Below are 27,494 nucleotides of genomic sequence, written 5' to 3' on the forward strand. Positions count from 1 at the left end.
TTTTCTTTGTATTTACATGTGTGTAGTTGCTGGAATGTTTAAATTGTATTCTTTTTGGATAAGGCTGTTTATTCATTTTTTTTCTTTTAAGCAAATAACCCTGTATTTGTCACCTTAATACAGAGAGACCATTTTTATGTCCTTTTCTTTCTTTTTATATAAAGCTTTCTTTTTAAGACCTGTTGGATTTTTTCTTTAGTGGGGACTCCAGGGAATTGAGTCTGCAGCTCACCAGGGAATTGGTGGGAGGAAGAAGTCAGGGGGAAAATCTCGTTGTGTTAGATTTACTAGCCTGACTTTGCATACCCTCTGGGTAAGGGGGAAGAGAGATTAGCTATCTTGGTACTTCTATTTCCAGGACTGGAAACAGGGAGGGGGGAGTCCCTCTGTTTAGATTCACGGAGCTTGCTTCTGTATATCTCTCCAGGAACCCAGGGAGGGAACACCTGGAGGGGAGGAGGGGGAAGGGAAATGGTTTATTCCCCTTTGTTGTGAGACTCAAGGCATCTGAGTCTGGGGGTCCCCCGGGGAAGGTTTTGGGGAGACCACAGCGAGCCCGGCACTGTATAAATCCCTGGCTGGTGGCAGCTTTACCAGGTCCAAGCTGGTAACTAAGCTTGGAGGTTTTCATGCTAACACCCATATTTTGGACGCTAAGGTCCAAATCTGGGAAAAAATGTTATGACGCCCCTCCCCCCTGAGCCTCCATTACGAGCCGCCCAGGCTACCACTGCTCAGTGTGTGGCCAGTCTCTGTGTTTTCTGCTGCTCGTTCTGGGGAGCCTGGCCGGCCTTAGGGGTGGTGCCCCCCAATAGCCGCCCAGGGCTCCAGGGGTCAAATGGCACCGTGTGGCAGTGCAAAGGTGCTCACTGCTCTCCCCTGCCCCAATGCTCCTCCATGGGTCCATAGAGGTTTGAGGGGAGTAAGGAGCAACCCTATGTGCTCCATGCGTCCTGGTCACTTTTCCCACTTGGGCTGTGCTGTGAGGGGAGCATCAGAAGCTGCTGCTCTCTGCCCTCCCGCTATGCAGCCCGGCTGAGGAAAGTGACCTGGATGCAGGGAGCTCGGATGATCTCACTTCTTGCCCCCACATCCCACAACCCCTAGGGGTGCCCAGATGAGCAGCGTTCCAGGGAGGAGTGGGGGGCAGCAATGCCAGCTGCTCCATGCACACAGGTCAGTCTCCCCATGTGGGTGCAGGAGGGGATGCAAGGGTTTCTGTGATGCCTATTCTATCAATATCGTCACTCAATACCAGGCACTCAAATTCACCAGTCTTAGTACTTAGACGTTTAGCGTTTGTATTTAAGCACTTCTAAAATGTGTCCCATTTTAGCTGTCTGCTATTACATGATGTAATTGAGGGAGACTCTTTCATTTCACTGTTTCTCATCAGAACCTACCTGTACATTATCATCTTCCATCCTCTCCACCTTACTAGGCTATAGAGAATCCCTGTGAATAGTTCCTCTCCTAACGGATGTCTCTGTCTGAACCCTGTGCTCCTCAGCGCCTGTCGGCTTTCCCCAGCTCTGAGGCTGTGTCTACACCGCGCACCTTACCACGGTGCAGCTGTGCCACTCTAACCGTGCCATTGTAAGGTGCGCTGTGTGGCCGTCCTTATCGCTGAGAGAGAGCTTCCCCGGCAACAAAGCCAAACTACCTCCAATGAGGGGCAGGAGCTTTGTCACCGGGAGCACAGCTCCACCTATGATGCGCTGTTCACACTGCCGCTTTTCATGGCTCAAATTTTGGCATTCGGGGAGTGTTTTTTCTCACCGCAGACAGACAAAATTTTTAGCAACAAAAGCCGAAATTAAAAAAAACTCCTCTGCAACCTATTTAATTTTACCTTTATACAACCTTTATACTGCCTCCAGTTCTGGTATCCTCATTTGAAAAAGATGTTGTGAAATTGGAGCTAGGGCAGCAAATAGCCACCAAATGTTCTGAGGGCTGGAGAAAAATGCCTTCCAGTGAGCTATTGAAAGAGCTCAACTTGTTTAGCTTATCAAAAGAAGATTGAAAGGTGATTTCATTGAAATGTTGAAGGGCCTTAATGGAGAGAAAAGATTGGGTATTTACGGGCTCTTGAATGGAGCAGAGAAAGGCATAACAAGACCCAATGGCTGGAAAGTGAAAAGAGACAAATTCATATCACAACTGAGGCACAATAGTCAACAGCGAGGATGATTCACCACAGGAGCAAGCTACCAAGGAAAGTGGTGGATTCACCATCTCCTGATGTCATTTAATGAAGACTAGATGCCTTTCTGGAATGTGTTTGCCCCCAAAGTAGCTGTTATGTCATACAGGAGGCCTGTGATATGCAGGTTAGATGCTCTAATGGTGTCTTCTGACCATGAAGTCGACTAATTTCTGAAAAACTGAGTGTAGCATTGGGAGCAGCGTCTGATGTTTTCCTGTCTAGCCGGCTTGCTGCCTAGAACGAACGCTCCTTGAGTGGGGTGATCCACAGGGAGTAGCTCAAACCTCCAAAGTGCCTGGCCAGGGGCAGGACATTAGCCCAGCAAGGGAGGGGTGTGGCAGTGACATCACAAAGGCCTTTTGCAGGACATCAGACTATTGGTCAAAGGTGATGGGGAGGTGGTGACCTCACAGAGAGATGCTGACATCAGCCAGGCAGGACAGGGGCGAGGGGCCAGGGAAACCTCAGAGACCTCTGTGGCTTTGCTTCAGCACGTTTCCTTCTCCAGGTCTCTCTTTGAGGACTGAGAGATTATTTGGGGTCATGGACGTGAGCGCCAGGAGGAACCTCTTTCGAGTTTCCTCCTTCCCTTGTAGTGATTTTACTAGAAAACAGCCGTCCCTGTTTAGAAGGTAAGAGCCTCCTGGAGGTTTGAAACCTGTTCAGTCTGATCTATCTGGTGACAAGTGAATTCTAGGCATGGAAAACACCAGCTTAAGGAGGCAGAATTTTATTGCGCACCTGGGATTTTGTCCCTTAGAATCGCTGGGGACATTAGGGTTTGTCCTTTTTGTTTCACCTCTTCCTCCATCCCTCCCTCCTCTTCTTCTCTTGCTTCTTTTGTCCTTTCTCCTGTTCCCTTCCCAACAACAGGACGGAGGTGTGTGTGTGTGTGTTGCAGGGAAGTCCTCTGCAGCTCCCACTATGGAAGGTCCACCCAAAAATGTGGGACTGAAATAGTGCTCGGGCAGTGATCCCCACCGGTGACCTGGGCCATCCTTTGGGCTCTCTGGTGAGAACCCTCAGCCTCCCGTCCTCCGTCTCTACCCTGATTGGTTGAGCAGGGGGATATTGACAGGGAGGAGACTCAGGTCCTTGTTGTTCTCTTTTAAGATCAAGTAAATAAGTCAGAACCAGTTCTATCTTTGATTAATTTTGCTGCTTCTCTGCATTAATTGTCTCTGAGCAGTTGATGATTCCCTCTAACATTGCAGTTCTCCTCAAATACTTCCTGAATAATTACTGTCACTGTTGTTGGTCTGGGGCTCATCTGAGAGCACAGTATTCAGGTCATTCAATGTCTGAAATTCAAGATCCGATGGTTTGTTTGAAAATCAGGGCTCTTCGGTCCTATTCCCAACACTGCCTCTGACGGGCTGTGTGACCTAAGACAAGTCAATTCTCCTTTCTCAGCCTGAGTTTCTCCCTCTTTCAAGTAGGGATAATAATGATCCGCTCTTACCTACCTCATGGTGGGTGAAGGATGCGGATCCATTTGGGAGTGTCACTAGAAGTAGTGCATAATGTGAAGTTTCCCAGATTATGACATAATAGATTAGCTGAAATCGTCTATTTTATTTGTATTTTTTTATTTTGAAATTGTTAATAGTAGCAACGACTTAGCTCAGATTGAAGCATCTTATCTAATGGTTGAGATGTAAGTGTCTCCTCTTTGTGTGCGAGGAGACAATTTAACACACTCTGACAAAGAGGAGATGCTTTTGTTTTGCAAGAAAATATTTTTGCAAAGATCTTTCATCCCACTTGTTATGATTTTGAGAAACAAACTGGTTTAGTCTAAATGGGATTTTCGGACAGAAACGGTTTGAATGAAATTTTCCCACCATCTCGATTCCTGGGCTCTGGGGTGTTTTCATCTGTTAGAACAGGAGTCAGAACTGGTTGCTTCTCTTTCTGGCTCTGCCATCGCCTTGTTGTGTAGGCCTTGGGTAGGTCACTTCCCTTCTCCCATCTGTCCAATCGGAACAGGAACAGTTCTCGAACTATGGGCAGTTTAGAGCCCAAGTGAGATAAGGGGTATTAAAGCCCTCTGTGAAGGAGAAAGGGGAGTTTCACAGTGTTTAGCACCAAGGAATTCTAAAGTTTGCTAAAATGTCTAGTCTGTGGAAACAAGAAATGATCGGGGCCAAACTTATTAACCACTGCCTTTTTAAAGCCCATTCAAAGATGTGAGACCCTATCTTTTAGGTACCTGTGGTTCTTTGCCAGCAGCAGAGAAGAGGTTCCTGCCTCCGTTTTTGTGGCCTTAACAAACCAGGTGTTGTGCCCCAGTTCTCGTCTGAGACCCCTGAAAAAGAACATCTTCCCATCCATGAACAAGACAGGACCTATCTTTCAAAGGAGAACAAAAAGACCTCTGGGACTTACAGACTAGCTAGCCTGACTGCCGTAGCTGGAGAGATCCTGCAATACATTCTTAAACACTCAGTTTGTCAGCAGCACCTACAGGATGATTTGGTTCTTATGACTAGTGAGCGTGGAATTGTCAAGAACAAATCATTCCAAACCAATCCTCTTTCCTTCTTTGGCAGGGTTCTGGGCCTGGTAGAGGTGAGTAAACAATAGATGGGATCTAGCTTGGTGTTACTAAGGCTTTCGACACAGTCCCATAGGACATTCTCAGAAGCAAACGAGGGAAATGTAGTCCAGCTGCAATCAGTGTAATGTGGGTGCAGAGCTGGTTGAAAGCCAAGACTCCAGGAGCCCTTCTCCATGTTTAGCTGCCCAACGGGGAGGGTGAACCTAGTGGGTCTGGCAGGGATCAGTCCGGTGTCAGGTACTATTCTATATTTTCATGAATGATTTGGAAAATGGAGTGGAGAGCATGCTCCTAAAGTTTACAACTGACACCAAGCACTTTGGAGCACAGGATTGAAATTCAAAACACCTTTAACAAATTGGAGACTTGGTCTTCTTGAGCCAAACTCCATGGTTAGGGCTCTCTGTCTACACTGGGCTGAAGTAAAACCCCAGAGCCAAGCACTCCTCCTGGGCAGTGAGCTCCGACCTTGAATGGTCAGATGCTGCTTAGCACTGTCAGAGCAGCTTTTGCTGGGGGATTCTCCCAGCACTTTCCAATAGCGGGAAGGTATGAAATCCCCATTTGACTGCTGGGGACAGAGCCCGAGAGTGGGGAGCAACTTGCCCAAAGTCCCCAGAAAAAGGAAAACAACCAGCAGAGGAACCAATAGGAAACCCAGCAATGGAACTCAGGAGTCCTGGGGGTGTGCTGTGGTGACCAGATGTCCCAATTTTATAGGGACAGTCCGAATTTTGGGGTCTTATCTAGGATCCTATTACCCCCCACACCGTCCCGATTTTTCACACTTGCTGTCTGGTCACCCTAGGGTGTGCACATGTGTGGGTCCCAGCTGCTCCCTGCTCCCCTCATTGAAGCAGATGTGCAGGGTTACTGCCCTGGGAAGTGCAGGGCACCAGTGGATGTGGGGTTGGCTGGAGGTAGGGTCTGGCTTCAGGCAGGGCAAGGGCTGCGTGGCTGGCTGGCTTCAGGCAGGGGGGTGCATCAGGGGTTGGCTGGAGACAGGGCAGGGAGGATGCGGCTGGTGCAGGCAAAGCAGAAGGTGCAGGGCTGGCTGGAGACAGAGGCTGACTGCCGGCAGGGCAGGGCAGGGGGTGCAGGGCTGGCTGCGGGCAGGGCCGGTGCAAGGAAGTTTCATGCCCTAGGCGAAACTTCCACCTTGCACCCTCCCCCCCCGCACCCCTGCCCTGAGGCGCCCCACCCGTGGCAGCTCCCCCCTCCACCCTGAGGCTCCCCTCTTGTGGCAACTCTCCTGCTCTGCCCTGCGGCACCCCCCTCGCCCGAGCTCACCCCTGCTCCTAGCACGAACACCCCGAGCACGCCGTGGCCGCTTCACTTCTCCCACCTCCAAGGCTTGCGGCGCCTAAGCCTGCCAGGCAGTCAAGCACCCTCCTCTGAGCCACAGCAGCCCTGACAGTTGACAATAGAGGCACCTTAACCCCTGAGTTCCTTCAATGTGTCCCCCTCGGGGGTCCAGCTCCGATCACCAGATACTCGGGGTATGTCTATACCACCTGCCGAATCGGTGGGCAGCGATCGATCCAGCGGGGGTTGATATATCACGTCTAGTGTAGATGCAATACATTGAGTGCTCTCCCCTCGCCTGCTGTACTCCAGCTCGGTGAGAGGCGCAGGCAGAGTCTACGGGGAGCTGCAGCAGTCAATTCACCGAGACTGTGACATTATAATTGTTAGGCCTGAATAAAGATATAGCAGACAAAACCAGGTATGCCAACCTGACCAAAGTCAGGCTAACAGAGGTTTGTGGGTAATCCCTGAGTGGAAAACACTGAGAAGCAGCAGCATGTCTCACAAGCGCTGGGAAAAAGTGAGATAAGAGAGAAGCTGCATTCCTGGCATAGTACCAGATGTGCTGTGTTCGGGCAGCTCCTTTGAAGAACTGATAAGAGTCCAAGTTTCCCAGCCTCCTTGTTTTCGCTCCCTGGTTTTGTTCTTTGTTTGTTTTTAACTCCCCTACATTTCTAACTTTAGGCATGCATGTATACTAAAGGTGTCTAGTTTCTAGTTGTTAGAAGAAGGGGGTGGGTTGCTCCAGTGAATAATTTATGACGCGACAGAACTGTCTATATAGGCTTATACTAAGATGTAAAGAGCAGGCTGGTTCTCTCTGGAGACGAGCTGCTCTCTATTGATGCGTGCACTTGTCAATAAAGAGCTTTTGATCGGACCTTGCTGGTGTTGCCTGTCTCTCTCGCGGTCAGACAACGAACTTTGCCGTCTGGGTTAGAGTCCCTGACATCTTTGGCGACTCCGCCGGGACCCGTCTGACTCTCTGGCGGTGGATCGGACCCTGAGGCAACGCAGCGCGCATCCTCCAGTTTAGAGGAGACTTGCCTGGTGATCTGATCTCTGCGTTGGCGATAAGGCGTGTTCTGTGAACCAGCTGAAACTCTTGGAAATCCAGCAACGTCCACCTACCCATTGAGTAGGGTCCAGGTTGTCGGGGTTAGAGTCCCTGACTACTTAGGTCTGGGTTAGAGTCCCAGTCCAGGTCTGGCTTAGAGTCCCAGTCCAGGTTTGCACAGGATCCAAGTTGTCTGGGTTAGAGTCCCAGCCTGGGTTTGAGTTTCAGTCCAGGTGTTCAAGTCCCTGGAGAGGTAAGCAAGCGCTCGATGCGGGGAGGTGGGGGTTAGAGTCCCTTTACCTCGACCCGGGGAGGAGGGGTTAGAGTCCCTTCATGAAGAGGGGTTAGAGTCCCTTCATTAAAATGAGACAAGTTGGCAGTAAGTGCCCGGGGGATGCCCCGTTGTCTCTGATACTTAGAGATTGGAAAGAGATTTCTGAGACAGCTGATCTAGTTAAATTTAAGATGAGAAATCTGTGTTGGATCCAATGGCCATCATTTACCTTTCATTTGTCCCCAACTAGAGACTGGCCGGTGGGTGAAACCTTTTCCACAGATAGGAGGAACTCCTTAAGGGATATTTTGGTTGATCTTAGGCCGAGACAAATGGATTACTTGTTTGTATGGTATAATTATAAACCCATGGAGGGATGGGTAGCTTTTGAAGCTGTTTGTATGGAGAGCTCTTGTAAAAAAATCACCCACCATATGCACCAGAGCCGCACCGGGAGGAGGACAATTTTGTTCCTGTTCTTCCCCGTCTGATGGAGTGCAAGGATTCAAAAGCAGGTTAGGGACAGTTCAGGGACAGAGGAGAATCAAGGGGGAGCTCAGAGTGATGTTCCCTCATCTTCAGAGGAATCAGGCAGCCTCACCCCCTCTGTGCAGCCTCCAGCCAGCCTTTTGCAAACTTGGTCAGGGACTGCTTTTCAAACACCCCCAATATTACAGCAGCCCTTGTCCTTGCCCTTGTGGACCCCCACTAGGTTACTTAACTCCATGAGAGAGAATGTTTCTGAGACACCGCTGATATTACAAGCCTCATTGAGAACTTATCTGGTTCTACTGGTTGCTGGGGAATATGAGATGGTTTTACCCATACCCTGTTTGCAACTTCAAATTTGTTTAACTGGCAGTGCACTATGCCTCACTTATGAGACAATCCTGAGGCAGTGGAAAGAATGTTCTGCACAATCTTTTTCACTCATGTGCCCACTTGGGCAAATGTAAATCAGTTATTAGATACTCTCATGACAGAAGATGAAAGACAAAAAGTAAAAGAAAAATCTGCAGCTCATTTGAATGCACCTTGGCTAATTACTGACCCTAACTGGAATCCCAATAATCCAGCTCAAAAGACAAAGTTGGATAGATTTTTAAAAGCTGTTTTGAATGGTATTAGAGATGCAGGGGAGGCTACTCCAAATTGGAGCAAGGTGACTGCTTGTGTTCAGCATCCAGATAAGCACCTCTCTGACTTTTGTGCTCGACTGATTTGTGAAGTTAAAAAGCATGGGAATTTAAATCCTGAAACTGATCATGGAAAGGAGATGGTTAAAATGGTTTTCATGTCACAATGTGCAAAGGATATTGCAAAAAGATTTAGAAAGCATCCAGATGGTACGCAAGGGAAAAGTTTGTCTGAAGTAGTTAGCATTGCTACTAGAATGTTTAATGGGAAAGAGAAAAAGAAAGAAAAAGACATAAGGAACGGGTTAATTTAAAAATCATCTTGGCCCCGGGATGGAAGGAGGGGGGTGCTCTGCGTTCAGGGTCAGGAATCGGCGCGGACTGTGCTTGGTGCAGGGAGGGGCTGCTTTCGGCCCCAGCTGGCTGTGAAGGAAAAAATATAGACAGAGGCGAAGCAAAGGAAATACAAGTTACAGAACTGAAATTACATTTGCAAAGCTTAACTGTCCAGTAAGATCCAACAGTGTGCCTTTGTGACCCTGGAGTCGGTGTGGCTTGGTGACACCAAAGAAGCCACAGGCAGCCGACCTGGACTGGAATCTCTGAAAGAGACGCCGCAGGAGATTCCAGGGTGTAAAAGAACAGCCCTCCCAAGAGCAGAAGCATGTGGGAAATTCTGGACAAGCTGTATACAGGATAATCTCCCTTCCACCTCTCCCCCTCCTCTGAACATTATACACAGAAGTGGCCAGTCTGGACGTACGTGTGTAAGTATGAAAGGAGCTTCGGGCTTGGGGCATTAATATTTTCCTGAGTGATGTGGGAGCGTTCCCAACACTCTCCGTTGTTGTTTTATTATTTTATTAATGAAGCTTTAAAATTCAGTTATATGGTGTGTTTTCTTTATCTTCCCCCAACGATCCTGTAGTGTCAGCCTGATCATCTGACATGAGGGATAGATTGGTAACAGAAATTTGTCACAGTTTGGTGAGCAATTAAGAAGGGGGGAGCCCTGCAGAATTTTCACCATCTATTTGTTTTACCCTTGTTATTTTGTGTTTGCTTTGCTTGGTACTGTTGGTGTTATATGCTGAGAACTGCATGAGTAAAAGTGAGTCCTAATAGGATAAGGAAACACTATCTGGTTCTGTTCTATTTAACCAGTTACTGTTGTTGTTTTTTTTTCTCTGTTCATTTGGGTGTTAGGAGTGTGGGTGGAACTGAACCTCTTGTTCGTAATTCCTCGGAGTGGAAGCCATGTGTGCGAGACAGCTCTGAGGTTAAATTGAGATCCTTCTGTCCTGTCCCCTGTAGCGGTCAGTGTATAGAAGTGGGAAAGTCTGGCTTAGACTGTAATTCCCTCTGCTCTCTGTGTAATTCTCTTTTCTGTTTAAGTGTCAAACAGATGAATGAGTCTCTGGGTAAACCCTCTAAGAGTAGTCCTTCAAATTATATGTTAAGTAAATGGCCTTTGCCCAATGGGCCATGTGTCTTCGTCTAGGTGGCAAGCCTCATGAAGGAGGACTCGGGTAGTCTTGTGAGTAAGAATGTTTAAGGGAAGAGACCAGGAGGGGTGGGGGGCTAGTTGAGAAGCCCACCCTCCTAGCTAAACTGGTAGTGGAAGAAGTTGGTGCCTATGGAAGGGACGGTTCAGTGAGAAAAGCAGGATCGGGCCCAGGCGGGCAAGCAACAGACAGAGAGATTGGAAAACAGGTTGGAAAACTTCAAGGGTGTAGTGGAAGGAAGGAGTAAGTAAGTGTAAGCATGGGGATTTCAAATACCCAGAACTTACTTGGAATGGTGATTTGAGTTGATAAAAGTGGCTGTTGGGAGACAAGCAAGTGATTTAAGGGAGAGTGAGAAGTTAACTCTGTAGTTGCTGGAGGAAACAGCAGTTGAACTTTGTAAAAATGCTAAAGAGGAAAGTTCTTGGTGTCTTTGAAATGTTTGTAAATAAATTGAGGCAAAGAAATTGTTAATTGCAATCATTTAGAATTTAGTTAAATTAGCTGAAGAATGTATATAGTGCTATGTAATTGAAATTTTATTAGGCTGTAAGGGCACTATAAGTAGTGATGTTTTCTTTCAGTGTTTGAAAGCAAGAGGTAAAAGTAAAAAGCAAGCCAGAAAGCATCTGTATTCATGCAAATTATCTAACTGATAAGGTAGGGGCCACTGAAACCTGGGCTGCCTATGAAACACATAAAATATGGGATAATTCCTCTGTTTTTCCTGAAATCAACAAGGGTATTTGTCTATTTTAAGCAATGATTGTCTGCCCAGAAGGGGTAGACCTCTGTTTTTTTGTCTTTCAGATAATCAGAGAAAACTGATGCCAGCTAAACAGCATTCAACGTACCATGCATTTACTGGCACAATAGAAATTATGTTTTGTGTTCTATGTTCTGTCTTGTGGTGTTTGTCTTGTGGCCGGAATTTTTGTGTTTAATATTTTTATAAAATAATCTAGTTTAAAATCAAACAAAAAGGTTAAATTAAAATGCAGATACTTGTTTTGTTCAACTTGGAATACAAAGTGTTTAGATAAATCAGGAGAATGTGATATACTAAAGTCTAATGCATTTCCTTAAGTAAGGAAAAGAAACTTTATTGGTCAAATTGTTAATTGCAAAAATTGTTGTTAAAATTTGCATACCAACAGTCTTTGAAAGCAAGGAGCACAACCAGGACCCCTCAATCGAGTCCTTCTGGGGGTTCAGGAAGCTTAGTTCCCAGTTTGGGATTCCCTGAATTCCAACAACCCAGCTCCAAACCAAAACTGAACTAACTCCCTCCAGCCAGCCCCTTCCTTTATTCAGCTTCCTGGGCAAAGGTGCTGACCCCCTCCCCGCTGCCTAGCTTAAGTTACAGGCTTAGGTCCTGTCCCTCACCTAAAGTCACCCGCTGCTCTCCCAGTCCCCACACAGACAGTCCCCACTCCATCACAGTAATCCCCAGAGCAACAGGAAAGGGAGGGGGGAAGCTGTGAGACTCCATGTGCTGCAGCTTGCTGGGGCTGGGGGGCTGGCTGGCTGCTAGAAGGGGGTGCCACCTGTGAATAGGGAAGAGGTGTGACCAAGGAGTAGAAGGCTTTGGCCCAGGTAGCACCCTCAGAAGACTTCCCCAGACAGGCTTAGGGATGCTGGTGTGACCTCGCCTGGCAGCCCCCAAAGATGGAACTGGGTGGACTAACTGGACAGGGCCCCTCTCTATCTGAAGCTGGGCAAGGGAGGTATGTGGATCCCACCAGAAGGTAAAATGGTAAGTAAGGAAGGGGAGGCTCTACTGGACCTGGACAGCTTCAGATACAGGACAGGAGGATTTCCACTTCTGAGCCATGAAAATAGAAATTGACTTTTCCTTTCCAGATGTATCTAATATTCATAAAGGGAATCTAGCCCCTGCCTTCCAGATCTGAACACCTCAAAATCAGGAGTGCTCTAGCTCAATTTGGGCAGCTGTTACTTCATTTCTCCGAAATCAAATATGCTGATCCACTGTCATTTACTGTAGAAAAAGTAGGAGAAAATTGAGCAACAAACGAAGGGGTCTTCACAGTGCTAACGAGGGCTGGAATTGCTATTTTCAACAGCCATTACACTTTTTTTTTTAGTTTTGTTTGTTTAAAAGGAAGACAGTGATATTGCACTGGCAAATTCCCCATAGAAACAAAGAATGGAACAAAAGAATAATAAAGGCACCTCAACTTTCCTCATTTATATAGGACGGTCTTATTAGATGGATCCAGACATCTTCCAATCACAGAAGCTGATAATTGTTCCACTTTACTGCAGTTCTGTAACCATGCAGAAACCTAGAGGAGGAAAGTGCCTAACTCCAGAGTCTGCAGCTGCCTAGGGCCAGTGCTGAGGATTTAGAGTCCCTAGTGCTGCCCTTGCAAGGTTCAAGCATGCTCAGCCTTGGCATTGCCTCCGCTCCTGCGGCTAGTAGCTGCAGCTGTCTAAGGCTGGCCTCTGGCAGTTGCCCCATGGCTGTAGCTAGAGAAACTACAAGTGGCTGTATGACTCCTGGGGCCATTAAGCTAGAGCACCTAAAGACACTGGAGTTAACCTCAAGGAACAGAGGTCACCAGTAGGAAAGGAATGTCGGGGGAGCAGGGAAGGCGGGAGCAGGTCAGGCTTGCAGAGGGAGCTTCCAGCTGGTTGGGAGCATGTCCAAAGTAGAAAGGAAACAAGTATGGGGAGAGGTGGTGGTGACCAGGTAGCAGACTAGCACATAGATGGGAGCAGAGGGAGAGACGCTGGTGTCTTCAGATTCCCAAGGGCTAAGTCCTCACTTTGGGGAAATGGTGTTTGCAGGTGGCTTGCTCACATGGCAGGATGGGGGCTGAGGGAGGGATCTGTCAGAACTGATTAGGTGTCTGCTGGCTTTAGGAATTTGAGCTGAGACTAGGACCACATGCAGTGACTGGTGACATGGGGGGGTACTGGAGACATGGCTAGAGAAGGTCTGAATGAGGAAAGAGATAAATCTGTGGGGAGTTTCCTTGGTCACTATGAAAGTTCTGCTCACTGTGGACACTGGTAAACCCACATGGGTGTACAGCTCAATAAGAAAACCCGCGGGCTGAGGGAGCTGTGTATGGCAATGCATATAGTCATGGAGAGGTGTGTGATCAAAATGAAAAATGTCTCTGAGGTTCAGTACCGGTTATACGAAGGCACCAATGGCACTGCCCCACCAGGCCCACACTCGGAGCCCACAGTGACTATATTGGGGCCCACAAAAATGTTTGGTGCCAGGGCCAACAAAAGGTTAATCCAGCCCTGACTGCCTGAGCACTATTTCAGCCTCACATTTTTGGGTGGAACTCCCACAGTGAGAGCTGCAGAGCACTCCCCCGCAACACACACGCACACACTCGTCCTGGTGTTGGGAGGGGAACAGGAGAAAGGACAAAAGAAGAGATGAAGAGAAAGGAGGGAGGGACAGGTGGATGGAGGAAAAGGTGAAACACAAAGGACAAACCCTAATGTCCCCATGATTCTAAGGGACAAAATCCCAGGTACGGAATAAAATTCTGCCTCCTTAAGCTCATGTTTTCCATGCCTAGAATTCAACTCTCACCAGATGGATCAGACTGAACAGGTTTCACACCTCCAGGAGGCTCTTACCTTCTAAAGAGGGACGGCTGTTTTCTAGTAAAATCACTACAAGGGAAGGAGAAAACTGGAAAGAGGTTTCTCCTGGCGCTCACGTCCGTGAACCCGAATACTCTCTCAGTCCTCAGACAGAGACCTGGAGAAGGAGACTTGCTGAAGCAAAGCCACAGGGGTCTCTGAGGTTTCCCTAGCCCCTGGCCCCTGACTGATGTCAGGATCTCTCTGTGAGGTCACCACCTGCTCACCAATAGTCTTTGACCAATAGTGTGAGGTCCTGCAAAAGGCCTTTGTGATGTCACTGCCACACCCCTCCCTTGCTGTGCCAATGTCCTGCCCCTGGCCAGGCACTTTGGAGCTTTGAGCTACTCCCTGTGGATCACCTCACTCAAGGAGCTTTTCTATAGAGCATCCTCAGATGTCTAAGCACACGAGTGCCATGGCAATGAACTGACACACATGGCACCAAGATGAGATCATTAGTAGACTAACCTATAGGAGAAGGACACCCCAGCATTAGTAGGGGAGAAATCCCTACTGAACATGCATTACACCTAGCAGCCCCTGCGTGGGGTCGGGCAGGGGCTGCGGAGGGGGGAGACCTGGGAAAGGGATGGATGGAAAATGTCTGTGCAGCCGGGACATGGCCGGGGGGCGAGGGGAGAAGAGCAGGTGACCCCTGAGGAGCGGGGAGAAAAAGGGAGGGCTGAGATCCCCTCGGAATTACCACTGCCCCCTCCGTGGAGACCCCCCTCCTCTCCTGTCCTGCCCCCTTTCTCCCTAGAGAGCAACAAGCAACATCCAGGCTGACACCCCCTTCCCTCAAACCCCTGAGAAGTTCCCTGTTCCCCTCCCCCCATGGTGCCCCATTTTCTCTCCCCTTTGCCAATGGCCAGTTCAGATCTCAGGTTTGGGGTGTTTCCCCCCATTTTCACCTGCAGTGATTTGTCCTTGTGTAGGTGGGAAATGGTTCCCCCGAGTGCTTTCTGAACTGGGCAGAGGCTGGGGGGGGCCTGAGACAGGGACACCTCTGGGCTGGGCTGGGGGGGCCACTCTCTGCTGGCAACAGGGCGTGGGAAGGGCCAGGAAGGGGAGGGGGGAGCAAGTGTCCCCCATAGAGAGGGTCCAGCCCCAGGCTGCTACCAGTAGCACATTCCTATCTTGGCCGGGGGGGAGGGGCTTTCTCCAGCTGGGACCTGCCCCCTAGGCAGCCCCAGGCTCTGACCGCACCAGCCCCGCCTGGAGCCCCCAGTGAGTGAGAGACCCCGGAGGGGGAGGAGGAGGGAGCACTGGGCCCTGACAGGAAAGTGACTCTCTCCCCTCAGATCTTGGTGTTTTCCTCTCATGTTATCAAATATGCAGTTTGTGACACAATTTCTTTGCAAATCTCAAAGATTCAAATAAAATAACCTAAACATTTGCCCCACTTCTCTCTAGTTGTCTATTTCTAATTGAATATGCCCTGAGATTTTCCCGTCTCTAATTATAAAATAATAAGAAAATCTCAGATTTACACCTTTTCTCAGATTATTGAACACAAAATGTTTGCAAATGTTGCCCATTTCCTCTTTATTCATTTATCAAGTATTCATGTGAAACACTCAGATTTTACCTCCTATCAACAACTGATATAAAATCCCTCTGATTTTCCACTTTCCTCTCTATAATTTGCAAAATGGATCCAAAATCTCTGATTTCCACCCTTTGTCTTTCATTTCTGAACACTGATCTGAAAGCTCAGGTTTTCCCTCTGTGTCATTATCAAATGTCAATTAACAATCCTCTCAAGTTTTGTGCTGTTCCTTATGTTTCTAAATCCCAAAAACTTCTTCCTTCAGGGGAACCTGTTGCCCTGAGTCGCTCTCCATTCTGGATGTTGCAGGGGATTACATTTCCCAGTGATTGTCTTTCCCCTCTCCTTTGAGGATCATTTGTTCCCTCTTTTAGCTAAAGAAAGAGACCAGCCTGATATTTAATACACATCAAAGCCGGAGGCCTCCCCCTGTTTGGGGATCAGTGGTTCGCAGCTGGTAGTGGGAGAGTTGGCTGGCCCCTTTTCTTTTCTCCAGCTGGCACAGGATGAGGGGGTCACTCTGAGTGCAGCATGTCTTGAGAAGTATCCCAAACCACAAGACAAATGGTCTCTCTGAAGGGTTGCTTCCCACAGTGCTAAGATGTAGCCACCTCTGGCAGGATCCATGGTGGCTACTATTTGCTAGTGACAGGCCACGGAAATTTCTTACCTATTTTGCCCCTCCATGCCAGGCCTGCACAACATACGGCCCACGGGCAACGTGCGGCCCGTGAAGTCTCACTGTGCGTCCCGCAGCCGGGAATCAAAGGGCTCTGGGCTGCCCGTAGCCATGGGGAATCCACACCCCTTTAAAGTTCAGCCTCGGCCGGGATTCAAAAGGTTCTGAGCTGCCGGCAGCCGCAGGGAGCCCAGAGCTCTTTAAATCTCAGCCGCGGCCAGGATTTATAGGGCTCTGGGCAGGCGGGCGGGGAGCTCAGAGCTCTTTAAATCCCAGCCACCAGGGCCGGCTTTAGGCCAATTTAACCAATTCCCTTGAATCGGCCTCGCTCCTAAGAGGACCCCGCACCCAAGCCTCAGTACCAGCAAAAGCCAGTGCGCTGTACCAGGGTGGCCCAGTTTCCCCAGGGGGCAATTTAAAAGGCCTGGGGCTCCCAGCAGGGGCTGGAAGACCAGGCCCTTTAAATTGCCACTAGAGCCCTGCTGCTGGAGCCCTGGGGTATGGCTGCGGGGCTCTGGGGGCTATTTAAAAAGTCTAGGACTCCCATTGCTTCTACCTCCCCGGCCCTTTAAATAGCCACTGGAGCCCCGCCGCTTCCCCAGGGTTCCCGCAGCTATTTACAGAGCTGGGGCAGTGGAAGCAGGGGCGCCCCGGGCCCTTGAAATAGCCCCCAAGCCCCAGGCTGCTGCTGCTACCCTAGTGGGAGAGGGGGGAGGAGGAGGAGGAGAAGGAGGCACTCACCATAGAGGATGGGCTGTACCCCCTGTACCTGCACCCCCTGCGCTGCCTGCAGCCAGCCCGTCCCCAGCCAGCCCCTGCTGCACCCCCTGCCCACACCAGCCCCGCACCTCCTGCCCTGCTTGCACCAGTTCCTGCCTGCAGCCTGCCCATCTCCAGCCAGCCCCACACCCCCTGCCTTGCCTTCAGCCCTGCACCAACCCCTGTCTCCAGCCAGCCCTGCACCCCCTTCCCTGTCTCCAGCCAGCCTCTGCCACACTGCCTGCCCTGCCCGCACCAGCCCTGTACCCCCTGCCCTGTCTCCAGCCAACCCCTGCCATACTGCCTGCCCTGCCCGCACCAGCCCTGCACCCCCTGCCCTGTCTCCAGCCAACCCCGTACCCCCTGCCTTGCCTTCAGCCCTGCACTAACCCGTCTCCAGCCAACCCCTGCCACACCCCGCTGCCTGAAGCCAGCCAGTCCCGCACTCCTTTGTCTCCAGCTCTGCCAACCCATGCCGCACCCTCCCTGTGGCCCTTCCTGAAGCCAGCCAGCCCACCCCACACCTCTTGTCTCCAGCCTGCCCCACACCCCTTGCCCAGCCTGCAGCCAGACCCTACCTCTCGCATCCTCCCCCTCCCCCACCTCCAGCCAGCCCCATGTTCACTGGTGCCCTGCAGTTCCGAGGGAAGTAACCCTGCACACCTGCTTCAATGAGATGGGCAGGGAGCAGCTGGGACCCACATATGTGCACCCTAGCACACCCTAAGGGAGTGGCAGAGCTCATTTCTAGTTCAGACCCATCTTTTTAAAAAAGAACTTTTAGGTAGGGTTAACATACATCTGTACTTTCCCGGACATGTCAGGCTTTTTGGTTCTTAAATCGCCATCTGGGAGGAAAATACGGACGTATGGTAACCCTACTGGTACAAAAAATACATACTGTGGCAGAACTTTTTATAGGGAACCGGTTGTTAAGAACTGAAAGGCTTTTTTTTTCCCCAGTCATCCCTGCGGGGCCCCGCACTTCCTAAAGCCGGCCTGCCAGCCACGGCCGGGATTCAAAGGGCTCTGGGCTGCTCGCAGAGATTCCCGGCCGCAGCTGAGGTTTAAAGGTCTCAGGGCTCCCCACCGCCACGGGCAGCCCAGAGCCCTTTGAATCCCGGCAGCAGCTGAGATTTAAAGGGCTCAGGGATCCCTGTGGCTGCAGGCAGCACAGAGCCCTTTGAATCCTGGCGGCAGCTCCAGGGGATGGAGTGAGGCTGGGATTTCAAGGGCTCAGGCTCCCCTCAGCAGCAGGAGCTCTGGGACCTTTAAATCCCTGCCCCAGCCCTGAAAAGCTCCGGGTTCCCCCAGTCGTCAGAGCCCCAGGCCCTTTAATTTGACCCTGAGAGCTCCCAGCCACCTCTTTGGATGGGAGTCCCTGGTTGATTTAACATCAAGTAACACCTCCCCACCACCAACCTTCCTTTTTGACCCACAGCTGCTTTGGTGGGGCGGCGCTGGGGAAGGAGGGTTTGTTTCTGCAGGACGGGGCGGGGTGTTTCCGCCAGGCTGGGAGGTCCTGAGTGGGGGGTGTTTCCGCAGGGCCGGGGGGTTTCGGTCCTCAGCTGTTTTCTTTGGAGCATTGTGGCCCTCGCTGTTTTACTCAAAGTACTGTACAGGAACTTTTCAGGGGGATTAAGGCAAAATGCCACATTTATTAGTAATACAGGTATCAATTAATACTCTATGATATGCACATGAGATATATATCACAGTCATGCATTCACGCACACACACAGACATAAACACACTCCGTCTTGCTGTTGTTACCAACTAGTTGCTCCCCTTAACTGCACTGGCCAGGTGAGTTAGATGGGGGAAGGGTGGAGCCGGGCTTCTACCGATCCAAATCAATGGTCCGATGGTGACAAGACGAGATCCGGGGTCCTTCTGCAAGACACCTCGCATTTATAGCAGCTTCCCTCTTATGCAAATCTAGACCAGATTCAAAATCTGGGTCTGCGTCCGTTGGTCTTTGTGCTGCTTTTCTCTGGGTGTTGTCCCAATGCTGCTCTAAGAGGGTGTTTTCTAAAGAAGGTGCTAGCTTCTATCATAACCTTAGTCCCAGATTTGGACCTTAGCGTCCAAAATATGGGGGTTAGCATGAAAACCTCCAAGCTTAGTTACCAGCTTGGACCTGGTACTTGCTGCCACCACCCAAAAAATTAGAGTGTTTTGGGGCACTCTGGTCCCCCTGAAAAACCTTCCCTGGGGACCCCAAGACCCAAATCCCTTGAGTCTCACAACAAAGGGAAATAATCCTTTTTCCCTTCCCCCCTCTCTGTTCCCAGTCCTGGAAACAAAAGTACTTTCCTATTCCCCCAGAGGGAATGCAAAATCAGGCTAGCAAATCCAACACACAGATCTCCCTTGCTTTCTTCCTCCCACCAATTCCCTGGTGAGTACAGACTCAATTTCCCTGAAATTTCCCAGTAAAGAAAACTTCAACAGGTCTTAAACGAAAGCTTTATATAAAAAAGAAAGGAAAAATACATACAAATGGTCTCTCTGTATTAAGATGACACAATACAGGGTCAATTGCTTAAAAGAATATTGAATAAACAGCCTTATTCAAAAAGAATACAAATCAAAGCACTCCAGCACTTATATTCATGCAAATATCAAAGAAAAGAAACCATATAACTTACTAGCTGATCTCTTTGTCCTTACACTTAGAAACAGAAGACTAGAAAGTAGAAACTACTTCTCCAAAGCTCAGAGAAAGCAGGCAGACAGAAAACAAAGACTCAGACACAAACTTCCCTCCACCCAGAGTTGAAAAAAATCCGGTTTCCTGATTGGTCCTCTGGTCAGGTGCTTCAGGTGAAAGAGACATTAACCCTTAGCTATCTGTTTATGACACGCCCCCCAAATGGCAGACAGTGGGGAAGCTCACTGGCGGCGATTTCCTTCTAGAACTTTAAAATAAACAGATTACTACAACACATGCACCTTTACATATACTACTAAGTATATAACAAACAGACTTCTACATTTTAAGAACACTTTTTAACTACTGAATTCTGGGAAACTCTCACGGGAGAGTGCATCAGCAACTTTATTAGAAGCTCCTGTGATGTGTTGAATTTCAAAATCAAAATCTTGGAGAGCTAAACTCCAACGAAGAAGTTTCTTGTTGTTCCCCTTGGCAGTATGAAGCCACTTTAGTGCAGCATGATCAGTTTGTAGTTGGAACCGCCGTCCCCAAACATATGGGCGTAGCTTTTCCAGGGCGTACACAATGGCATAGCATTCCTTTTCACTGACTGACCAGTGACTTTCCCTCTCAGACAGTTTCTTACTGAGAAACACGACAGGATGGAAGTTGTGATCTGTTGCTTCCTGCATGAGCACTGCTCTGATACCACGCTCAGATGCATCTGTGGTTACTAGGAATGGCTTGTCAAAGTCCAGGGCCCTGAGCACAGGGTCAGACATGAGCGTTGCCTTAAGTTGGGTAAAGGCCTTTTGACACTCATCAGTCCACTTAACTGCATTTGGCTGGGTCTTTTTGGTCAGGTCGGTCAATGGGGCAGCGATTTGGCTGTAGTGTGGTACAAATCGCCTGTAGTATCCGGCCAAGCCTAAGAAGGATTGGACCTGCTTCTTTGACTTTGGGACAGGCCACTTTTGGATAGCATCCACCTTGGCCTGTAGGGGGTTTATGGTTCCTCGACCCACCTGGTCCCCCAGGTAAGTCACTCTGTTTTGGCCTATTTGACACTTTTTGGCCTTAACAGTTAGTCCGGCCTGCCTGATGCGCTCAAAGACCTTTTCCAGGTGTAGTAGGTGTTCGGGCCAGGAGTCTGAAAAAATGGCCACATCATCGAGGTAGGCAACTGCAAATTCTCCCAGTCCAGCTAGTAGACCATCTACCAGCCTCTGGAAGGTGGCGGGTGCATTTCTAAGGCCGAAAGGAAGGACATTGAATTCATACACCCCCGCATGGGTGACGAATGCTGACCTCTCCTTGGCAGGTTCATCTAGCGGTACTTGCCAGTACCCCTTGGTTAAGTCTATTGTAGAGATGAACTGGGCACGTCCCAACTTCTCCAATAGCTCATCGGTACATGGCATTGGATAGTTGTCCGGACGAGTGACAGCATTTAGCTTACGGTAGTCCACGCAAAAGCGTATTTCCCCATCTGGTTTGGGTACCAGAACCACTGGAGATGCCCAAGCACTGGTAGATGAGCGGATTATACCCATCTGTAGCATGTTCTGGATCTCCCGTTCTATAGCAGCTTGGGCATGAGGAGACACCCGGTAGGGTGGGGTTCTGATTGGGTGAGCATTACCTGTATCAATGGAGTGGTATGCCCGTTCAGTCCATCCTGGGGTGGCTGAGAACAATGGGGCGAAGCTAGTGCACAGCTCCTTGATTTGTTGCCGCTGCAGACGTTCCAGGGTGGTTGAGAGGTTCACCTCTTCCACGCCACCGTCTTTTTTCCCGTCGTAGTAGACACCGTCAGGCCACTCAGCATTATCTCCCTGGACTGTAAACTGACAAACCTGTAAGTCTCTGGAATAGAAAGGCTTGAGAGAATTAACATGGTACACTTTAGGCTTTAGTGAGGAATTGGGAAATGCTATGAGGTAGTTTACAGCTCCCAGGCGCTCTTGGACCGTGAATGGCCCTTCCCATGATGCTTCCATCTTATGGGCCTGTTGCGCCTTCAAGACCATAACCTGGTCTCCTACCTTGAAGGAACGTTCTTTGGCATGTCTGTCATACCAGGCTTTTTGCTCTTCTTGAGCATCCTTTAGGTTCTCTCTAGCAAGGGCTAAAGAGTGTCGGAGGGTGCTTTGTAGGTTGCTTACAAAGTCCAGAATGTTAGTTCCTGGAGAAGGCGTAAACCCCTCCCATTGCTGCTTCACCAACTGTAATGGTCCCTTAACCTCGTGACCATACACAAGTTCAAATGGTGAAAACCCTAAACTGGGATGTGGTACAGCCCTGTAGGCAAACAGCAACTGCTGCAACACTAGGTCCCAATTATTGGAGAATTCGTTGATGAATTTTCGTATCATGGCCCCCAAAGTTCCATTGAACCTTTCCACCAGGCCATTGGTTTGATGGTGGTATGGGGTGGCAACCAAGTGATTCACCCCATGAGTTTCCCACAGTTTTTCCATGGTCCCTGCCAGGAAATTAGACCCTGAATCTGTAAGGATGTCGGAGGGCCAACCTACCCTGGCAAAGATGTCTGTTAAGGCCAGGCACACAGTGTTAGCCCTGATGTTGCCTAGAGCTACTGCTTCCGGCCATCGGGTAGCAAAGTCCACTAAAGTCAGTACGTACTGCTTTCCTCTGGGCGTCTTTTTTGGGAAAGGGCCCAGAATATCCACAGCTACTCGCTGAAATGGGACCTCAATTATGGGGAGTGGCTGGAGAGGGGCCTTGACCTGGTCTTGAGGCTTTCCCTCTCTTTGGCATACCTCACAAGACCGGACATACTTGGCAACGTCCTTGCCCATCCCCTCCCAGTGGAAGGACTTCCCCAACCGGTCCTTGATTCTGTTCACCCCAGCATGGCCACTGGGATGATCATGGGCTAAGCTTAAGAGCTTCCCCCGGTACTTAGTTGGAACCACCAACTGTTTTTGCGGCTGCCATTCTTCCCGGTGTCCACCAGAAAGAATTTCCTTGTATAAAAGTCCTTGGTCTATAACAAACCGGGATCGATTAGAAGAGCTGAGAGGCGGTGGGGTGCTCCGTGCCACCGCCCAAGCTTTCTGAAGGCTGTCATCTGCTTCCTGCTCAGTCTGGAACTGTTCCCTTGAGGCTGGGGTCACCAGTTCTTCCTCAGACTGTGGACTTGGGCTTGGTCCCTCTGGAAGCGATGTAGGTGATGGGGCTGTTTCCGTTGCTGGTGAACCGCTCTCCGCTGGTGCACCTGAGGGTATTTCAGGCTCTGGCTGAGCCTTTTGGGTATGGCTGTCTGTTGCTTCTGCCAGTTGTGGCTCGCTGGCGCCCACTGGCGTTGAGTTTGAAGATGTGGTTGCACTTGCTGGTGCTGGTTGCTGTTCCAGTTCCGGGCCTGGGACTGGAGATGCTGTGGCTGTTTCAGTGGTAGGCATGGAATCCGGGTCCACTACCTCTGTCTGGGTCTCTGGTAACACAGACGGGGCCTCTGTGGACGGCTCAGGAACAGGAATGGGTCTGGAAGCTTGCCTGGTTTGGCTACGTGTAACCATTCCCACTCTCTTGGCCCGCCTCACCTGGTTGGCCAAGTCTTCCCCCAGTAGCATGGGGATAGGATAATTGTCATAGACTGCAAAAGTCCACATTCCTGACCAGCCTTTGTACTGGACAGGCAGTTGAGCTGTAGGCAAGTCTACAGCTTGTGACATGAAGGGGTAAATTGTAACTTTGGCCTTTGGGTTGATGAATTTGGGGTCAACGAAGGATTGGTGGATAGCTGACACTTGTGCCCCCGTGTCTCTCCCCGCAGTAACCTTCTTTCCGCCCACTCTCAAATTTTCCCTTCGCTCTGTAGGGATTGATCCTGGCTGGCAAACCACCAGATAATTAATCCCTGCAACCCCCCGTTACCCCCCCTGATCATAAGACCAGGCAAGTACAGCACTACATGCCTGAGTAGAATGAAAAACATAGCACGTCACGCTTGCAAGCAGCGGGTGAGAAGCAGGGAGATAAGAGAGATCCTCCGCCAGTAAGAAACAAGTAAACAAGGCTGTAATTTATGCTGACAATGTAACCAGAAAGAATAAAAGGGCTGCCACGCCAGCTGACGGGGCGCCTTCTTGAGCAAACAAGCTGTCTGTGTCTGGTTCTTTCCCGCATCTGGTGACCCCGACGTGATTCCAGCCCTCCGTACCCACCGGCTGGCCAAGCCGTGGTGCACCACAGTGCGTCGTCGCGCACTTCCTCGTGAGTATGGGGGGGGATTTATCCGTGCAACAGAAGGCTCATGCGAAAGAGCTGGTTCAAGTACTCAAGGTAACCGGTCGCACGACAGCATCACAGCGACATGTGGAGGAATTGCTCCATGTGATAGAGGTTAAATGCCCTTGGTACCCCGAGAAAGGATCTCTCGAGGTTTCTGACTGGCAAAATGTGGGCGAACGGCTCCTAAGGGAGCCACGAGCGCCCATCCAACACATCTTGCTGTGGCAACATTGTGCAGAGGCAATCGGGCGTTTGCGAAAGGAGGCGCCCCCGCTTGCCTCTCCCACCCCTACCCCACCTCCCTCATATGTCACGGAGGTTGAAACCCCAAGTCCTGCACCCAGGGCGACAGCCCCTAGTCTAGCCCCCTCTGAGTCCTTGCTGTCGTCGCCCCCCCCCCCTTTGCCCCCTCCGGCTCCGAGCGCAGTACAGGCTGCTTTCGGCCCCAGCTGGCTGTGAAGGAAAAAATATAGACAGAGGCGGAGCAAAAGGAAATACAAGTTACAGAACTGAAATTACGTTTGCAAAGCTTAACTGTCCAGTAAGACCCAACAGTGTGCCTTTGTGACCCTGGAGTCGGAAGCCACAGGCAGCCGACCTGGACTGGAATCTCTGAAAGAGACACCGCAGGAGATTCCAGGGTGTAAGAGAACAGCCCTCCCAAGAGCAGAAGCATGTTGGAAATTCTGGACAAGCTGTATACAGGATAATCTCCCTTCCACCTCTCCCCCTCCTCTGAACATTATACACAGAAGTGGCCAGTCGGGACGTACCTGTGTATGTATGAAAGGAGCTTCGGGCTTGGGGCATTAATATTTTCCTGAGTGATGTGGGAGCGTTCCCAACACTCTCCATTGTTGTTTTATTATTTTATTAATGAAGCTTTAAAATTCAGTCATATGGTGTGTTTTCTTTATCTTCCCCCAGCGATCCTGTAGTGTCAGCCTGATCATCTGACATGAGGGATAGATTGGTAACAGAAATTTGTCACAGTTTGGTGAGCAATTAAAAAGGGGGGAGCACTGCAGAATTTACACCATCTATTTGTTTTACCCTTGTTATTTTGTGTTTGCTTTGCTTGGTACTGTTGGTGCTATATGTTGAGAATTGCATGAGTAAAAGTATGCCTTAATAGGATAAGAAAACGCTATTTGGTTTTGGTTCTGTTCTGTTTAACCGGTTACTGTTGTTTTTCTGCTCTGTATACATTTGGGCGTTAGGAGTGTGGGCGGAACTGAACCTCTCGTTCGTAATTCCTTGGAGTGGAAGCCATGAGTGCGAGGAAGCTCTGAGGTTGAATTGAGATCCTTCTGTCCCGTCCCCTGTAGCGGACAGTGTATAGAAGTGGGAAAGTCTGACTTAGACTGTAATTCCCTCTGCGCTCTGTGTAATTTCTTTTTTCTGTTTGAGTGTCAGCAGACAGATTGATGGGTCTCTGGTAAACCCTCTAAAGCGGTTTGGATTATATGTTAAGTAAATGGCCTTTACCTGGTGTTCAAAAAGGAATGTCAAGAGGAAATTAAATAGTTAAACGCCAATGGACTATGCGTTTTTGTCCAGGTGGCAAGCCTCATGAAGGAGGACTCGGGTAGTCTTGTGAGTAAGAAGGTTTAAGGGAAAAGACCAGGAGGGGTGGGGGCTAGTTAAGAAGCCCACCCTCCTAGCTAAACTGGTAGTGGAACAAGTTGGTGCCCATGGAAGGGACGGTTCAGCAAGAAAAGCAGGATCGGGCCCAGGCAGGCAGGCAACAGAGAGAGAAATTGGAAAGCAGGTTGGAAAACTTTAAGGGTGTAGTGGAAGGAAGGAGTCAGTAAGTGTAAGCATGGGGATTTCAAATACCCAGGACTTACTTGGCATGGTGATTTAAGTTGATAAAAGTGGCTGTTGGGAGACAAGCAAGTGATTTAAGGGAGAGTGAGAAGTTAACTCTGTAGTTGCTGGAGGAAACAGCAGTTGAACTTTGTAAAAATGCTAAAGAAAAGGGCTCTTGGTGTCTGCGAAATGTTTGTAAATAAATTTAGGCAAAGAAATTATTGGATTGCTATCATTTGGTTTGGCTATAAACAATTTAGTTAAATTAGCTGAAGAATGTATACAGTGTTATGTAATTAAAAACCTAGGCTGCTTATGAAACAAATATAAGAAAATATGGGGTAATTCCTCTGTTCTTGCCTGAAGTCAACAAGGGTATTTCTATATTTCAAGCGATGATTGTCTGCCCAGAAGGGGTGGGTAGACCTCTGTTTTTTTGTCTTTCAGATAATCAGAGAAAACTGATGCCAGCTGAACAGCATTCAACGTATCATGCATTTACTGGCACAACAGGAATTATGTTTTGTGTTCTATGTCCTGTCTTGTGGTGTTTGTCTCGTGGCCAAAATTGTTGTGTTTAATATTTTTATAGGATAGTCTAGTTAAAATTAAATAGAAGGGTTAAATGCAGATACTTGTTTTATTCAACTTTGGAATACAAGGTGTTTGGATAAATCAGGAGAATGTGATACACTAAAGTCTAATGCATTTGCTTAAGTAAGAAAAAGAAGCTTCATTGGCCAAATTGTTAATTAAAGAAATCGTTGTTATAATTTGCATGCCAACGGTCTTTGAAAGCAAAGACATGAAAAGTTAACCCACTCCCCATATTGTACATGGGATCTTTCTGGCTACCTCAAATTTCTAGCCAGAGGGCTGGGGATGGTGGAAGGCTATTGGACTAGAGGTTAAATTGAATGAACTCCTCAAAGTGGGTGTGCTTGTTCTAGCTCGTTGCTCCAAAGTTCTGTAATAAGGTTATTTTAGTAAAAAAGTATGTGTGGCATATATTAAATAATAAAACTAATGTACTGTATAATGGCAATGTTTACGTGTTCGTTGTTGGGAAAAGGTGTATAAGTAAAGAGTGAAAGTTTCCTTTGCAGGTTAAAGGAAGCCAAAAAGGGAGAAGAAAAAAAGAACAGAATGAGTTAACTGAAAAGAAAAAAGTAGCTAGGAGACTGTAGATAAGACACTGTCTCCATTCAAGGACACTGCTCACAGCTAAGACTTGGCTAATAACCAAGGAAAGGGGGGTGGGGCTTGAATGTGCCCAAGCAGCTATGAGATCTGCAAAACACTGCCAGGCACTAATGAAATGTGTTAAGTTTCTTTTCTCACAGGTAAAGAAGCGCTACCCAAAGACCGAATCAGCCCTTGCCTTCCCGGATGCCCTTCAACTAGCCCTGGCAGGCTTTGTGGGCTCCCTGTCCTATCATATTCAGAAAGATCCTCGCCTGCATGCCATTTGTCACATTCCCACTGTATTTTGTAATTTTTGCCAGCAAACCCCCATAATTGATGCGCTTACAGTATTCACTGATGGCTGCCCAACCCGTGGTGTTGTTTCTTGGTGTACTGCCACGCAATGGCACTCGTGGTTTACCACTCCTCAAACAAGCCCTCAACGGGCAGAACTTGCTGCCCTTTGTTTAGCCTTTTCTCATTTTTCCATTGTCCCCCTTAATGTTATTACAAATAGCCTTTATGTTGCTAACGTTGGTACCGCTATAGCTGAAAGCTATGTGACCCCACTTATGGAATAACCACTTCCTGCCCTTTTTCTTACCCTCCAACAGCTTCTGCGCTCCCGGTCTCACCCGTTTTTTATTGCACATATTCATAGCCATCTTCCCCTCCCCGGGGTTTTGTCTGAGGGCAACGCTTACGCTGATATACAAGTGCGTGTTTCCTGGGTCCATTCTCCTGCTTCCCCTACTTCCAGCCACGCCTTTCATCATCAAAAATGTTAAAGCCCTCGCCCGGAAGTTCTCCATTCCCTTGGATGAGGCTAAAGCTGTTGTTCAACAATGCCCACAATGTTCCTCTCTCCGCTCTTACCCCCCCACCGGCGTCAACCCCCGCGGTCTC

General features: G+C 49.0%; 1 protein-coding gene and 2 long non-coding RNA genes across 6 annotated transcripts in view; 1 reads left to right on the top strand and 2 right to left on the bottom strand.

Annotated features, from left to right (window-relative positions):
* The window catches only part of LOC127042432 (uncharacterized), an 89,609-nt gene extending 63,059 nt beyond the window's left edge, over positions 1-26,550 (top strand). For 2 of the 4 annotated variants that reach the window (XR_007771940.1, XR_007771941.1), the window contains exon 2: positions 25,152-26,550. This is a non-coding gene — a long non-coding RNA (uncharacterized LOC127042432). Of the gene's footprint in view, positions 1-9,951; positions 10,046-25,151 lie in introns of those variants that run through there. The other 2 variants (XR_007771939.1, XR_007771942.1) reach the window with 2 other exon arrangements.
* Positions 1-27,494, bottom strand: part of LOC127042428 (zinc finger protein 75A-like) — a 195,743-nt gene that overhangs the window by 155,416 nt on the left and 12,833 nt on the right. The window lies entirely within an intron of this gene.
* LOC127042435 (uncharacterized) lies at positions 26,859-27,331 on the bottom strand. The gene is made up of 2 exons (XR_007771945.1): positions 27,201-27,331; positions 26,859-27,085 (listed from the first exon to the last, which is right to left on the bottom strand). It is a non-coding gene; the product is annotated as an uncharacterized LOC127042435 (long non-coding RNA).

This window comes from Gopherus flavomarginatus, unplaced genomic scaffold, assembly GCF_025201925.1.
Source record: "Gopherus flavomarginatus isolate rGopFla2 unplaced genomic scaffold, rGopFla2.mat.asm mat_scaffold_43_arrow_ctg1, whole genome shotgun sequence".
Taxonomy (NCBI): Eukaryota; Metazoa; Chordata; order Testudines; family Testudinidae; genus Gopherus; species Gopherus flavomarginatus.